Source organism: Gossypium raimondii, chromosome 10 (assembly GCF_025698545.1).
Source record: "Gossypium raimondii isolate GPD5lz chromosome 10, ASM2569854v1, whole genome shotgun sequence".
Classification (NCBI taxonomy): domain Eukaryota; kingdom Viridiplantae; phylum Streptophyta; class Magnoliopsida; order Malvales; family Malvaceae; genus Gossypium; species Gossypium raimondii.
Window position 1 is genome coordinate 18467648 of NC_068574.1, and position 18273 is coordinate 18485920.

At 33.3% G+C, this 18273-nt stretch overlaps 2 non-coding genes across 2 annotated transcripts; one reads left to right on the forward strand and one right to left on the reverse strand.

Moving 5' to 3' along the window:
• Positions 1 to 3627: 3627 nt before the first annotated feature.
• LOC128034362 (small nucleolar RNA R71) lies at positions 3628 to 3734 on the reverse strand. The gene has a single exon (XR_008190488.1). It is a non-coding gene; the product is annotated as a small nucleolar RNA R71 (small nucleolar RNA).
• Positions 3735 to 10791: 7057 nt separating this feature from the next.
• Positions 10792 to 10897, forward strand: LOC128034263 (small nucleolar RNA R71). The gene has a single exon (XR_008190393.1). It is a non-coding gene; the product is annotated as a small nucleolar RNA R71 (small nucleolar RNA).
• The last annotated feature ends 7376 nt before the right edge of the window (positions 10898 to 18273 follow it).

Here is an 18273-nt window from a genome sequence, read left to right on the forward strand (position 1 = left end):
ACATTTCTTAACATATTTTCATGACACGTACACTTACATAACCATTACTTATTAATCTTCAGACTCATGTCCTAAGCTTTTAACCTTCAAGAAACATGTTTTCCATACATGCAAGTTCATAGGTCTTTACTCTTCATGCTTTAGGTCGCTTAGCACAAAAATATGTTGAAGGCATGCAATGCATATAAGAGTTAGTTTACTGACTCACATAACTTTCATGAATAGCAGCTTGATCCCAAAGTTTGTACATCCATTTGTGAACCCTTATAAGTCACACGGGTGAAATACAACCTCATTCATGAACTCTGGTCTGTAGTTTTATGATATTAAGAAATTTCTGATTAGCCTCTAGAGCAAGGCAACAATAGTTTTATTTTCAAGAAGGGAGGAGATAACATACTTTCCTTCTAAACTAAGTTGCAATATTTTGTAAAGAAAACCCATGCTCTCTTAGAAGAACTTAACACGTGTCATTAACTTTCAAGGCTACTCTTATTGGTGGCTTACAACTGTAGAGAAGGGTATTCTAAAATCCAAAATCTTTTCATATCTTTGATTTGACCCGTTGTTCTAACCTAACTATTTTGTTAATACGTAACTTATATGTAAACTAGACAAAGTAGGCATACCTTAACTTATGCGAGGTCTCTTACAACCTAAGAATTCTTTAATATCCTTGCCAACCTTTCCTTCTATGCATACACACTCTTCTGGAAAGACATACCTCACTTTAAATTATGTTGTTATCTATGTGCCCTATGAGCGCGTTAGAGATAAAAATTGAGTGGATAGGATCGCACTAATCAGATTTCCTTTGGGCTACTCGCCCAGACTTAGGACCTGCCAAGTCTAGGTGTTACAAAGTCATTTGATGAAAAATCTTGGAAAGTAGTTCTATTTGGATGGGAGTATCCTTTCACTAAAGTTGATGGAATCAAGATGCCTAAGTCTAACTTGAATTGGACAATTAAAGAGAAGAAGCTTGCCAATGCTAACTTAAAGGCTCTCTATGTAATTTTTTTGTGGGATAGATGCTCAAGAGTTCAAAAGAATCTCCAAATGCACTATTGCCAAGGAAGCCTGGGATATCCTTAAAGCAGCTCATAAAGGCACTAATATTGTGAACCAATCGAAGCTACAAATGCTCACAACTAACCTTGAAACTAGAAGATGTAAGAGAATGATACAATTGAAGAGTTTTATGTAAAACTCTACAATATAAATCCAATTAGGCTTTTGCCTTGGAGATGAGTACTCAAATTCAAAACTGGTCAGAAAGATTCTCCAATCCTGGCCTGAAAGATTCATTATCAAAGTAATAGATATTGAGGAGGCAAAAGACATTGATATAATGCATATTAACGAGCTGATTAGATTAACAAACCTTTGAGATTGATCTAGATGAAACAAATAGGATCAAGAACAAAGAAGAAAAGAGCATTGCCTTACAAGTAATAGAAGCAGTACCCATTAATCACAACACTGCTATAGAAAAGCTGTAGGGACAGGTAGTGTTTGATCTACCGTAATTCAGTCTAGTAGATTAAACTAGTTTTCGCACTTTAGGAGTTTGAACATAAACATTTTACTTATGTTTTAATTACATTTCAACAAGTTTAGTTAAGTGTAATAAAATGTTTTATTCGAGTCTTTTATTAACCTTAGAGGCCGAATGAGGCCTAAGGGGGAGCTAATATACTTTGTGAGTGTGCATGAGACCATTAGAACGCTTATTAACTCAACATTGGTCGCTAGGTTGCAACACGGAGCAAGTGATGCCATAACATAGGGAGTAGGATAAGAAATGTTTAAGAATACCTTTAATTTCACAACACAGCCTGAGGATATCATGACATATCCCTGAAGACACCCTGAAGTTGAGCATACTACTTTTGATGTCGTGACACAAGACCTGGTGTGTTGCGACATCCCCTCTGCACGGGAAATTAATATGATCCAGAGACGTTTAGGTCTACACAATCCAACTTTAAGCTAAGAAACGTCAGCGGACCTAGGGTTAAGGATGATGACCATCCTAAGTCTATAATTAGGCTTAGCTAACACATGTTATTTATACATTTTTCTATTATATAATTTTCATTTTAGTTTTAGTCTTTAGTTTTTCCTTTATCTTAGGTTTTAGACTTTATTTTCATTCTTGTTATTTACTTTCGGGAAGAAATCAGATTCTAAAGTTATTCTCAAACTCTATGAGGATTCTAAGTTTCTTGTTTATTCTTTCATTCAAGTTTGTAGGATTTATAAGATCCAGAAGGTATGAATAATTAACTATTTTGTAGGGATTCCTTAGTGTATCAGCTGTCCAAGAATGGAAGAACCTAAACCTTAGGCATGAAAACCTTAGGAATTAACCCAAAATTGGTATGGCCTATCCGTGAACACCTTAACCCTAAACTGATCTAGACAGTGAGGCCAGAAGATAAGTAATCATTTTCGGCTGAGTATTTTAGTGGACGTACCGGAAGATCCTTATAGGGTATTGAGTAGTTGATTGAACAAAAAAGCCCGAGACAAAAGTTGATTATGATTACCAAAGCGAGCTAATCACCTATGTCCAAATTTGATATTTACTGTCTTATTTGATTTCTTGTTTTCCATTCATTTAGTTACTTTTATTTCTTTTATTATTATTTTATTATAATCCAAAAAAATCCTCTTTTATCTCTTCATACTATAAATTGGTTAGAGTATTAATTAGATCTATTTATGTTTAAGCTAAGATTAATTTATATACTTGCCATCTTTGGGTATGACCCTCGGGGTACTCACCTACTCCACTGTAACTATATTACAACCTAACACATATACTTGCGAATACTGTTTTTTCATTTCTTTTTTGTAGGATTTTTACTTTGGACATTGGTATGTCCGGAGGCGGTCTAGTTGTTGGTGCTATTGTAGGGGAGGCAATGTCACTATATTAGTTTTAGTTTTTGCATTTTAATAGAATAAGTAGGAAATTTTTAGGTTATAGTTACAAATTTAATTTTCTTTTCTACTAATTCTATCTTTTTGGGTTCATATATGACTCGTAGTAAGAGGACACCTATAGAGCTAGCCACTGATCTAGAAAGAATTATCCGAAAGAATCGTTGATAGCAACAGTAGCAATAGATGCAGAACCCACCACCTGCTGTAGGAAACGTACCTCGTGAAACTCTGCTATTTGAAAAAGCCAATGTTAGCCAACCAAACTTACCACCACCACCACCACAATTACCCGTAAATCTAAGCATGCCATGTAACGAGAGGACTTTAAGACAATATGCACTTTAAAATCTAGATATGGTTCAAAGGAGAATAACGAGGCTAGCTATCATGACAAATAATTTCAAGATTAAGCCAGCTATGATCTAGAATAATTTGTAGTTTTGCAGAACACTGACAGAGGATCTGAGTCGGTATTTAAAACTATTCCTCCAGATTTGTGATACCTTTAAATACAAAAGGGTCACTGATGACGCTATTCGTCTTTGGTTGTTCCCCTTTTCATTAATCGATAACTCCTTTTCCTGGCTAGATTGCCAGGCACGAGGATCAATCACGACATGGGATGAAATTGTAGGGAAATTCCTACAAAATTTCTTCCCTATCAGCAAAATGGTTTAGATAAGAAGGGAAATTTTGATGTTCAAGAAATTAGAAGGAGAAAGCCTTCATAAAGCATGTGAGTGTTTCAAGATGCTGATTCAGAAGTGCCCACACCATGAATAACCTAAATGGTTATGACAACAAACTTTTTATAATGGGTTTTATATGCATTCGAGGTCAGGATTAGATGGAGCAGTAAGAGGAGCCTTGATGAACAGAACGTACGAGGATGCGTACGAATTAATAGAGAGTACGGCAATGAACTCTTGCTAGTGTCCAATTGAAGATCATACATATGACCAAAGACTATCTACAGTGAAGGTTGTCCAAGAAGATGACAAATAACAACAATTATTGGACAAAATCAGCTGAATAGAGGTTAAAAAGGGTATATCAAATATCTATGGAGGAACCGCTCTTCCCCTATATTAATAATCATACCGAGGATGTGAACTACATTGAAAATAGGGGTAGAAACCCCTATTCAAATACATACAATCCCGAATGGAGAGATCACTCGAACCTGAGATGGGGAGGAAACCAAGGAGGAGGTAATAACTTGAATCAAGTTAAAAACAATAATTTTCAACCTCCCTATTTGTAGAAACCTCAGGATAGGGCAAACTGTAGTGACCATATTGTATGTAGTCAACATTTGGATAGAATCGAGGAGGAGATGTAGTCAATAAGGATGGACATAAAGTAAGTGTAGGCTAAGTGCACCAACTTAACAAGAACATTGACTAAACTTGAAGATCAAATGAGACAATTGATGAGCATGATGGGTGACATCAAAAGACAAATTGACATAGATATTCTTAGCAATACAAAAAATAATCCTCGTAGGGAAGGGAAGGAGAACGTGAAAGCAAAAGTGCTCTGATTAGGCAAAGTATTGAGTAGCCCAGAAAATCCTACTCATGAGGTAAATATGGAGAATACTGATGATATTCAAGAAAGACCCTTAGTGGCTAAAGATGAATCAAATACAGAGGAGGTAATTACACCTACAGTTGAGTAAAAAAAACTAAAGATTTTGCCGTTGTAAAGATACCATTCCCTTTCAAGACTAGAAAAAAGTAAAAGTGGGATGAGGACGAATTTGTAAGGTTCCTGAACTTGTTCAAAATGTTAAATGTTAACTTGCCTTTAATTGAATTAATTGAGAAAGTTCCTAAATACACCAAGTTTTTAAAGGAAATTATGTCTAAACATACAAAAATTAAGGTAGACAAATAGGTTAATATAAGTGTTTCTTGTATTATGGTTATCTCAAGACAAGTTCCCCAAAAACTAAAAGACCTAAGAAGTTTTAATATTCCCATAGAGATAGGGAGCATTCGTTTTAATAGAGCTCTATGTAACCTAGGAGCTACTATTAATTTAATGCCTCTATCCATTTTTGAAAAACTCGGGTTAAGGGACCTCAAAAAATACCCAGATAACAATGCAACTGGCCGATAAATCTTCAGTACATCCAAAAGGAGTACTAGAAGATGTGTTAGTCAAAGTGCACAGCTTTATTATCCTAGTAGATTTTGAAGAAGATTGAAAGATACTGATCTTACTAGGTAGACCTTTTCTAGCCACCTTTAGGTCCACCATTGATTTAGAAGAAAATGAATTGACCATGAAAATTAATGGTGAGATTGAATCTTTTGAATGTGGTCATCAACCAAGCTAGGAAAGTTGGATGAAATTAGGGGTGCAGTGCAAGGAATTATTTGTTTCTAACACTCCTAAGTCGAGGGACATAATTCCTTTAATGCATGCAGGTCTAAAAAATAGGTTTAAGGAAAGGAATAAATAGGAAAAGATGGAATGACAGGACAAATAATGGGCTAATACTAATAGAATTGAATAATCGTCCACCTGTGAATTAATGATACTGTCGAATGAATACATAGTAAGACTTAAATTATTTGAATTGATGTTTAAATTTTGTAAATTATTGTATTTTTAGCTAAATTTTTAGCATAGATTTTAATTTTCATTAACTTTATGTTTTATAGAAACTGTAACACTTTATAAATTGGAATTTTGGAAGAAACCAGAGCCAGTGTCGCAACACAGTAGCCCCGTGTTGCAACACCAAAGGCAAAATCGATGAAATTTAGGAAATCATTTTGAGGTCGCGACATGGACTTTGTGTGTCGCGACATCGAACCCAGTGTACTCAAGAATCCAAAAGACTAGAATGTATCGCGGCATCGACCTCAATACCACAACAACGGTAATTTGACAGTTGATTATGATTACCAAAGCAAGCTAACCACCCTTGTCCAAATTTGATATTTACTTCCTTATTTGGTTTCTTGCTTTCCATTCATTTAGTTCATTTTATTATTCTTTTATTATAATCCAAGAACTCCTCTTTTATCTCTTCGAACTATAAACTGATTAGAGTATTAATTAGATCTATTTATGTTTAAGTTAAGATTAATTTAAATACTTGCCTCCCTTGGGTATGATCTTCGGGGTACTCATCTACTCTATTGTAACTATATTACAACTTGACCTGTATACTTGTGGATACCATTTTTCCATATATTTTGTGCAAGATCTTTACTCTGGATGTTGGTACGTCCAGAGGTGGTCAAGTTGTTGACTTGAAACTTCCATAAGGCTTTTAAATAAAGCATTTTATAAGAAACCAAAAGTTTGAAACTTTTAGGAATACAAAAAAATAAAGTCCATAAGAGTTGTCATCAATGAAGAAGTAGCCAAGGAAATGAAGAAGGGGATCTAATATCATGAATGTCATGGTTTTAGAAATATATAAGCTGAGTTTGCAAACACTTTGAATAAAAAGATGTCCTTTTGTGTTACATGGAAAAAAAGATTCCACGAGTAACTTCAATTTCAATGAAGAACACCTAAGTAATTACGTTGAGTTCACCTCTAAGGTGGACATAGTTGCTGCATCTTAGAGTGACATTGATGAAGCATCTGAAGCAAAATGAAATGTTGAGTTCTTGAAGACCTATAAAAAATATTTGTTAAGTTGGAAATGGTGTGTAATGTCAACTATAGAATGATCACTGAGAACAACTAGTTAAAAGAATAAAATTCAAAGTTGATCAACCAAGTGGAAGCGAAGGAGTCTCAACTTGTTATTAGAATAGTAAGTTCAGAGAAGACTTAGAAAGAGTTTGATTCAATAAAGAAGATGTTCAAGAAATTCAATGCCAAAAGTGTAAAACTTGATCAAAATATAGTTGCAAGACGGCGGTGCCCTAGAAAAGAGGAGGATTGAGTTATGTTGAGGAAAAATCTAAAATTTTTATTGGAGGTCCTACTGTTTTTGTCAAAACTACAAATGATTGTTAGGGAGAATTCTTAAAATGACCTACTGTTATCATTGTTGATAAGATGGTATACTTTAAACACAACGTCATCTGTGATTATCATGGTACATTAGGTCACATCAGACAAGATGCTTTAAGATGCTTCATGATTTAAGAAGAAAGTAAAAATGCAATATCAAGTGGCCACTAGTCTCAGCACTACTTCGAAGAAGAAAAAGAAATCTTGTCTAGAGAAAGAATGATAAATAAATTTGTTTGTTGCTCATTAATCTTTAAAGACCACTGTAGATCATGCATGGTATTTCACCAATGGATGTTCTTGCCATATGATTAGTAATGCTACTTGTCTTTCTGCGTTTGATGAATGCCATGGAGGTCATGTAACATTTGGTGACTGAAAGAAAGGTAAATTTCTTGGCAATGGGATTTTTAATGTTCTTGGATTACTTGAATTGAAAAATGTATTTCTTGTTGATGAATTAAAGGAAAATTTGATAAGCATCAGCCAGTTATCTGATCAACAAATGATTGTCAACTTCACCAAAGACAAGTGTTTTGTTACCTTTAAACAAGGAGATAATGTCATGAAAGGAGCATGAACCCTGGAAAATTGCTATAGTTTATTCAACTACCATGATACAGTAAAGTTGGTATCTCTAAAATAGAATTGTGGCATGAAAAGCTTAGGCACATTCAGTTCAAGGTGTTTCAAACGCCTAGTTAGATATGGAGTAGTACAAGGAATGACCAAGTTAGGGGGAACAGTACCAAAGGTTTGTGAAAATTTTCTCAAAGGAAAGCAACATAGGGAGTCCCACAAGTAGTTAAAGTTGGTCCAAAGCACTACTCCATTAGAGTTTCTCCATATGGACCTAATTGAACCAATGCAAACTTAAAGTAGATGGTAAGCAATACATTCTTGTCTATATCGATGATTATTTTAGATTATTAGTTCACAATGGAATGTGCAAGTGTACACAACCGTTATCAAGTAATAAGTAAAAGAGTTATCGTCTACGCAAGGACTGTATCTGTTAATCAAATAATTGCAAAATTATGAATTTACAAGTTGGTAGGAAAAGCACAATATTTTAGGGTGATGGATTTTAAATTAAATTAATTAACTAAATCTAAATTAACCTAAATGCAATAAAATGCAACAAATGCAATGAGATGGTTTAGTAGCAATTTCACAAGTTAACAACAATAACATAAATAAGCTAGAATAATTACAACATTTGACTCAATTCATTTTTCATCATTCTAACAATGTTCTGGAAAATTCCATGGCAACTCGATCGTTCATTAACTTGGAATCTAATATAAGTTCTTTGAGAATCTTATACTTAGAAAAACATGTATATTTCTATGTCCGTTTTAAATAAGGATTCCTTAGAATTTATGTGAAGTAACAAGGATGAGTTAGGTTTGAAACAATTTAATCACACAAATCTAAAAATTATGTTAGGTAATAGAGCTCTTTCAAGTTATTACAAACATTTAATTTAATCAAGTTTGGCAACCCAATTTTCAACCAGATTAATTCTTTTCAACAACAATCTTTAAGCTGGGTCAAGGTAATATTTTTTAGCCCAATTCTTCCTCTAGCCATCCACATGAAGTAGACTATAGCTCATTTGCATGTGAATTTTTATTGACTCCCACGTGAATTAATTCAGTGGTCTAACTGCAACAAATTGAGTAAAAATTAACATGTAGCATAAAATAGTAAAATTATGTAAAATTAATACTAAATTATCTAAAATTACAAACTTTACTAAAATTAAGCCCAATGTCTAAATATGAACTAAAATGACTCAATTTGCTATCCACATGCTCAGAATTTTCATGAATTATGAGTAAAACTGTGTTAAATAAACCTATATAAATTGGACGTATTACACCCCCAAACTAATACATTGGTTGTCCCGAGTAATGTTTCATGCAAAACAAAAATCTAGGGCAATCTTGCACAATATTTACAAAGAATCAACTTTTCACATAATCATACAACAACAAATCTATGCTCACAATCTCTTTTTGCTATTAAATTTCTCACATGCAGATACTATTTCAAAATCTTTTTGGGGTACAGTCTTTCTATTAATGGGGTTTAACACCCCTAAACTTAATTTGAAACTTATGCTCAACAATACATTTCAACACTTGAATAGATATTTTTCTCTTTTTTTTATCGAAACATGTACATCTTTATGAATTTTTCCCCGAATTTTACTCACTAAGACAATATAGTTCATAGTAGTGCAAGATAGGGTAAAAATTTAAAAGATGATAATATGGTAGCTTGTTATGTAGGTAAATAACAATAAAATAGGCTATATGGCTCAAACTAAGCTTTTAAGGATTAAACTCATATGATAGAATTGAAAGGTTCAAACGATCCAAAGAAAATGTACCTAAATCATATTTAGATTCTTATGCCTCCTAAGATTTCGCCTCAAGAAAGTTACTAAGACAATTCTAAAGACTTAAACCTTCATGCATTTCTATTTCGAAGGAAAGTAAATTTTCATGGCAAAGACTATATAAGACTAATGAAAAATACAAGCATATCATAACTAAGCTAACATGTAACAAGAACTTAAATAAAATCAGAAATTATACTAGCATATGGGCTAGCGTATTAGAAAAATTTTTCCTGAGCATCACTTAATTTCAGCATACTTATGTGTGAAAATTGAAAAATTTTAAAAATCATACAAGATTGGCCCTTACCTCCCCTTTAAAAAGAAGCAATGTCCTTATTGCAAAATAACAAAGTAATGAATAAAAACTATACACCAGGTACGACTCAAAAAAGAGAGGCGAGTCATAAAAACTGCTTAAATACCAAGTCTTTCTTGAAAAATCCAATCCTTAGACATGTACATTCATATTGCCACACTACTATGTAATATACTCTTTAAGAGAGAACAAAAATTAATGGAAGAACATTGGCTTAGTTTATTCATTAATTGCAAATTATTCAACTTTATTGTACATAAAATAACATATTCCTAAAATAAATAAATGTCTTAAAAGTAATACTAAAGAAAAAGAAATCCCCCTTTAATTCATCTGTATCATCCCATTTGTCTTGCTCCTTTTCCTTCTCGTTCTCGCTTGTATTCATGACCTCTTTTTGCCATGAATCGAAGATATGATCTGGGAACTCAGGAATAAACCTGTTAGAGATATTCTTAAAAGTATTCTTTATGGAATCATCTCTAATTTTTGCATATTCCTAATAAGCCTATTGTTGGTTATACATAAATTTCCACAAAATTCTGACTTATTCATAGTGTTTGAAGAAGTGGTCATCAGAATGGTCAAATCAGGATTAACATTTGGCTCAACTGGTTCAGAAATATTTGGTTCCATTCTCAATTTAAGGCTTTTGGTTCACCTTCAAGTTCTGCTTCCTCTACTTCATTCAACGAGTCAGTTTTTGGTTAAGATTTGGTTGATGACTCATCATATTCTGGTTCATTCGGCTCGATCTGGTTCAACTGTTTAACATTCCCTATTAACCTTTCAAGATTATGTATTGTTATGCAACCTTGAACATAACGACCATTCAGGTTTGCTTTTGATTTAAATTGGGCCCTTATGCAAAGTGAAGTAATCAATGATAGAACATAAGCACTTCTTGCCTTTTTCATCGCATAGTCTTAGATTTCCTTGAGAATAATTTTCCCAAAATCGATTGACTTCTTTGCCATAATTGTATATAACAAAAGCATTCGTTCAATCGAGATGGTGGAACTATGTGAGATAAGCATGAAACTATATCGAATAAAGGAAAACCATACCTTAGTCACTGGTTTTAATTATTACCTTTGGCAATGTGTCCAGTTGAATGCAATAAGAAATCTTGTGGTGAGGGCATTTACGTAGTAGCTCTTTAAATCTTTCTCATGCCTCGTATAAGGATTCGTCATCCATTTGCTGAAAAGTAGTGATCTTATTCTGCAACTTATCATTTTTGCTAGGTGAGAAATACTTAACTAGAAATTGTTCAACTAATTCTTGTGAAGAAAAAATTGAGCTTGGTGGCAACGAATTAAGCCATGCTCGAGCTCTGTCTCGCAACAAGTATGGAAGCAACTTCAACCTTAATGCGTCTTTAGTTACACTGACTATATTGAAGGAATCACTCACTTCCATGAACAGTCAAAGGTTATGGTGTGGATCTTCTGTGGCCATTCCACTAAATTGGCCCATTATTTGAAGCATTTGAAACATCACAGGCTTCAATTCAAATTGTCGCGCCTCGATCCTCGATCTCCTACTTCCCGAATTTAACTTATTAAAAAGTGGCACAACGTACTGCCTTATAGCTGAATCCCTATCATAAGCAATAAGGATTGGATTACACACATTAATGGCTCCATTCCTTTGAACATCATTTTGATTTTCAAGGTCCATTTCTACGGCTTGTCTTTGGGCTACTCTTTCTCGTCTCCTTTGTCTAAATGTTCGTTCAATTTCAGGGTTTATAGAGAGTAAATTGATGATTCGATCAATGCTCATAAACACCTGAAAAGAAAAAAAATAATCAATTAAAAAATAAAAATAAACAAATAAAGTTGAAAGAAATAATTTCACAAAAAAATGATTAAGGCAATATCTGTTAATCAAATAATTGCAAAATTATGAATTTACAAATTGATAAGAAAGACACAATATTTTGGGGTGATGAATGTTAAATTAAATTAATTAACTAAATGTAAATTAACCTAAATGCAGTGAAATGCAAAAAATGAAGTGAGATGGTTTAGCGGCAATTTCACAAGTTATCAACAATAACATAAATAAGCTAGAATAATTACAACACTTGACTTAATTCATTTTTCATCATGCTGACAATGTTATGGAAAAATTCCATGGCAAGTCGATCATTCATTAGCTTGGAATCTAATATAAGTTCTTTTAAAATCTTATACTTAGAAAAACATGTATATTTCTATGTCCATATTTAAATAAGGATTCCTTAGAATTTATGTAAAGTAACAAGGACGGGTTAGGTTTGAAACAATTTAATCACACAAATCTAAAAATTATGTTAGATAATAGAGCTCTTTCGAGTTATTACGAACCTTTAATTTAATCCAGTTAGGATCTAAATTAAGCATGAACCTTCCAATTATTGCATCCATTAATCGCCATCTGGTTAGGATTCATTGACTAATTCTAATTCATTCACAAATATTTTAATGCATGAAATACATAAATTATTTTAATAGAAAGAATTAACAATTGAGGCATAAAACATCATAAACATGAATAAAATGAACTTCATCAAATTAATGCTATCATTCTAGTTAAAATAAAATTAAGTTATCATTGTCAACAGAAAAACATCAAAACAATTTGCAAAAAATTTGAATAACTAAGAACAAATTTAAAGAATAGGGAAGAAGAAACTCTTGATGATTTTGGCAGTTTTCTAAAGACCGATCATGGTGGCTTCCTCCAATCCTCGTGATCGCTCCTTCAAAAATTGTTCCTTAAGGCTGCCAACCAAAAGTGGTTTTCCTGAAGGGAAATGTTAGCTAAAACGAAGTGGGGAAATGGATGACTTATGCATGGAAGAGATGAGAGAAAGATAAGAGTTGAGGGATGTATGAATGATGAGGGGATCAGATGAGAAGTGAAATGAATGTGGTATTTATAGTAAAGGGAGAGCTTGGGAGTTTGCTAAAAATAGCATAAACATCCCTTGAATTCCTCTCATGCATGGCTGGCCATGAATTATAGAGAATGAGTTAATTTTTTTCTTAATTTTTTGCTTGATTTGTGGCATGGGTTAAACAACAATCAAAGGGATTTTGTTGGGTTGATTTGTAATTTTTTCACACATGTAGGGGACTTCTTTTAATTTTTCCAAAGCTGGTTTGGGCTGCTCTTTCATGCCTTTTCCAAATTTGGGCTTCTCTTCCCCTTATTGGATGGTTTTGCAACCCTATTTATAAGCATATTAATTCTTTTCAACAACAATCTTCAAGCTGGGTCAAGGCAATATTTTTTAGCTCAATTCTTCCTCTAGCTGTCCACATGAAGTAGACTAAAGCTCATTTGTATGTGAATTTTTATTGACTCCCACATAAATTAATTCAGTGGTCCAACTACGACAAATGGAGTAAAAATTAACATGTAGCATAAAATAGTAAAATTATGTAAAATTAATACTAAATATATAAAATTACAAACTTTACTAAATTATGCCCAATGTCTAAATATGAACTAAAATGACTCAATTAGCTATCCACATGCTCAGAATTTGGATGATTTATAAGTAAAAAAATGTGTGAAATAAACCTATATAAATTAGACGTATCAATTATCTCGGTGAGATTTCTTAGGAAAAAAAATCAAATGCTTTTGGAGAGTTAAAAAATTTAAGTAGAAGGCTGATAAATTAGAAAGGAAGCACCATTGGTACAAATATGAGGATTAGAAGTGATCATGGTGGAGAAGTTGAAAATGAGGAGTTTTTAGAATTTTATGATGAAGAAGGCATAAAGCATGAATTTTATATTGTAAAAACTCCATAGCAAAATGGTGTAGTCGAGAGAAAGAATAGAACTATTCAAGAAATGGCTCGAGTTCTATTGAACAGTAAGAACATTCCACATAAATTCTAGGCTAAGGTTGTCAACACAATTGTGTATGTTATTAATAGAGTTCACTTGAGACTTAAGATATACATGACTCACTATGAAATGTGGAAAAGGAGGAAGCCAAATATCAAGTACTTTCATGCATTTAGGAGTATTTGCTATATTTTTAAAGATAGAAAGTATCAAGAAAAGTTTAGCTCTATGAGTGATGAAGAGATTTTCCTAGGCTACTCAGATTCAACACTTTTTGAGTATACAAAAATAAAATTTAGAAGTTAATGGAGTTTATTAATGTTGTTATTAATAATGAATATGTTAAGAATGATGAAAAATTAAAGATGAATGTGTGGCACAACTAATGCTTGAACTAGTGCCCATTACTCCAAACACTGAGCAAACAACTGGTAAACTTGAAGGAGGAAGTCATGAGGTTGAGGAATCCAGTAGAGAGGAAGATCCAAACCATGATGTTGAGTAGTTATGACCACATTCCAAATTTAGGAAGAACCATTCTATTAGTGATGTGATTGGTGATCTCAATGATGAGGTCAAGGCTAGAGGAAAACCAATGACCAAAATATAAGGATATGTTGAGGTTTTCTTGTTACATGTATCAAGTTGAACCAAAGAAGGTATAAAAAGTAGTAAAAGATAAGGATTGCATCTAGGGTATGTAGGAAGAACTCTAGAAGTTTGATTGAAATGAAGTCTAGCAAATGAATTTTTAAGAACAAGACAAACAAGAATGTGATCATAACTCGCAATAAGACATGAATGGTGGCTTAAGGGTACAAACAAGTTGAGAAAATTGAATTCAATGAAACATTTTCCCTTGTTGCACGATTGGAGGCCATTTAATTGTTGCTGGTAGATCACCCACTGTCGCACGTGAAATGATATGTGAATTGTGCAAGTATACACGGCATATCAAGTAATAAAGTGATGAGTGAGTATCGTTCCTATGAGGATCAATTGAGGTACAAAAGTGGTGAAGTTATTATAATAAAATACGATTAATGTTATGGTAAAGCTATGGTAAGTATGCAGTGGCAATTAAAAGGAATAATGATGTATGCAATATGTGGAATTAATGAATACTTGGAAATGCTATGGTAAAATGAGAGTAGAAATGTAAACGATCAAGTAAATAACTAATAATGATATGGTAAAGATACAACAAAAAAAATAAATGATATATGATGTTGATTTGAAAGGTCGGGAATACTAAGAATCTACACTTACTGTCAATAATGCCTCAGCAAAATCATACTCAGTTTACTGCTTAGAAGAGTTCTAAAATGGTCTACTTCTTTCGAGAGCAAAAGCCTCAAGTTACCTTGCCTGTGTCTATAGGCATTAATGTGTTACCTTGCATTGCTTTCCTTCTATATGAACGCTAGTCTATGTCTAGGGTCTACTGCAAGTATCGGTCGAGTACTTGCTCATACCATTCAATTTCAATCCAACTAATCCAACCTTTTTAGAATTAGATTTAGTTTATGGGCACGTTGAACAGTCATCTATGTCTAGAGATTGCAAGCATACAATTAAAAATAAAATAATTAAATGAAACAGTAAATTGATTCGGATCTATGCTTCAACCATTAAAGAAAATAAAAGTTTCATCATGTAATCCCAACCCTATGAGATTTAACTCATGGGTTGGCGAATAAAATTCCAAACCAAAACATCATCCAATATCATTTTTATCAAATCAATTCACGGATGAACAAAGTAAAAAATACGGAAAAACTTCGAGAAGATAGCTTTCACGTGTCCAGTTCACACTCCAGTGGCAGAGTGTCCTGCAGTGGCTGAGAGGGATTGCCTTTGTGTCCCTCTTTCCATCTCTGCTCAGCAGCTACCCTCTATTTTTTCCCTCCCTGACAAAGAAAGCTCGCTTTGAGTGAGAATGGAGTTAAATTTATGTTTAGATTATTTTACATTCGTTACTCTCATGTGAGCTTAATTATGGTGAAGTAAAGGAACTTACTAATTTCATTTGAACTTACAAACGTTTGTCTGATGTTCGTAGGATTACGAGGTTGATCGAGGACTCAGAGGAGGGACCCCGCTAAACATTGACAAGATTAGGGATCGCGAACAATTAGATTCATGCACATTGGGAGGGGTACTAATGGAGGCTTCGCGTGAGGATTTATTATGGTGTAACCAGATGACATACTTAGAGTCTAGAATCTGAATTAGTTAGCCCTTAACCAAATTTAAGGTATTAACTTATAAACCAATGATTTGTATAAGGATAGAAACCTCGAGAGACCAAGTTTTGAGTAAAGTCGAGGCTTTTACTGTAAGAAGTATTGTTGTTTTATTTTTGGATTATTTTACGTTAGTCTTCTTTATAATAGTTAACTTTGCATAATCTAATGAAGTATTGTGAACCTGGTCCATTTGTGACGTTCTGTACCCAGATCCAGTGGACGGGTTAGACGTAGGGTGTTACATTACGATTGGCATGCCAATAGGATTTTTTGCATGCTTTTACGAGAGTGATTACAGATTATTATTGAGGTCCAACATTTGTTGCAGATACTCAAATACATGTGATACAGTTTTAGCTCAGACAGTAACCTAATGTAGTTTTAAAAGTTTAGCCCGAACGGGTAACTTGACATGTATGTATGTTTAGTTTGGATCAACATTTGGATGTGTCATTTTAAATGTTTAACCTGAATGGGTAATCTAACACAAATATTTTCAGCTCGGACGAGCAACTTGTGTGGTGTATTTACTTGTGTATCCGAGTCCATTTACTAGGGTTCATCGGGTGAAACAATTTATACAAAATGAGAAATTAAAATGAGATGAAATGAACTCGATGTTGAAACGGAAGATTATTTAATGATTTGAATATAAAGCTTTTGATATATATGTTATTAAATTATCCTTGGATTGAATGAGATTGATGTTTGCTACCTATTGTGACTTGAAATTGCATGTTAAACATTTGTGATATTACATGGTTTGATTATATGCTAAACCTCACCTTGTTGATGTTGTGATTTGCCATGTCTAGCCAAACTATGCCAAATTATAATAGCTTATTGTGTTTAATTGAAAGATAAGGTAAGTTTTGTTTAACTCCTATGAACTTACTAAACATTTTATATGTTTACCTAGTTTGTTTTACTTTTTCCATGTAGATTGAAACCTTGTAGAACACATCAAGCCAGATCGTCCCGAAGCTCACATTATCCTCATTTCAATAGCTATTTGGTCATCTTGAGTCAAGGAATTGTGGCATGTATATAAGTGTTTTGGTATATACCTTGATATATAAAATGTCTTGATGATTTTGGTAACTTGTGATGATTTGGTATTTTGATTCATATATGGAGATGAATATAAATGCATTTCGTGCTTAAAGATGTGATGTTTTATAACTATATGAATGATATATAGAATGGTATGAACTGAGATAGGATTGGCAACTTGCTTGATTGATGAATGAGATGAGAATGTATGTGAACATTTATGCTTGTAACATGCTTGAATAATTTGACCTAACCTTATTAGTTGTTGGTTATTTTTAATGCTTATAAGCTCTAGATGTGTATATGTGCACACAAATGTTTGAAATGGTAATGAATTGGTATATTTAAAGGACATTTAGCATAGGTAAATAATGATAATGGAATGACTTGTTTAGTTTTAAAAGTACGACATAAAATGCTAGGTTATTTGATGTTTAGATTGTAATTGCCTTGAGAAGATGATAAATATAGATGTTCAGCTTGCTTATTTTTGATTCAATTAAAATTGGTATTTGCTGAACATGTTGATAGGTTTGGTTGGAAACTTTGAAATAGGCATCAAATGGTTTATTTTTCCCAAAAATAGGGTTTACATCTCAACAACCAAATTATCTCATTGCAACATTGGCTTATAGTGAGTCACATTGCGATGTCGAGTGGCCTGAGGCCACGACGTGACAAAATTTTTTGTGACATCACGAAGTGGAGGTGATGACGTCGCGACACCAACCCTGAATTTATAAAGCTTTTCAATTTGTTCATATTTAGTACTAGGGTTAACAAAAGTGTTTTCGTAAGCTCGATTAGGACTTATAATTGTTTATTAACCCTAAAATGAATGTGGTTCACTTTACATTGTACGTGTGATTGATTACTTTTCTGTAGACTTGATTATAGTTACTTTGGCAAAAAATTTAACATTTCATAGCTCAAACTCGTCGATTGAGACGATGGATGTTACAAGCAAACTGTACCATAAAGCTTATGCTTGAAGAAAGTGGTACAGGTTTGGTACTGAACAATCAGGGAAATTTTTCTTCATCTCTTTTCAATAGATGTGGAACTTGAGGAATCCTATGACTCTATGGTCAAAACCATCACAAATGGAGTGCATCTAACTCGGCCATAAGCAACTAATCTTCAAGCCTTTACATTGAAGCCCACATATGTTGGCATGTTTGCCATTGCTACAAGGAATCGGATTCCTAGCAACTAGAGGAATACAATCACCAAGAATAAGGTCACTTTATTGAGAAGGATTTGTGATGTTATTCAGTTTAATCTAGGGGACCTCATCTTTTAAAAGATCATCAAACATATAGACCGAGTGCTCCCCAAGCTATGTCTTCCTTTCCTTTCTCTTATTTTTCAGATACTTTATAAACAAAATTCTAAACTTGTTCTTGCAATTGAAAAACATGAAAGAAATCCTATAGAATTAAAGTTTTATTACAA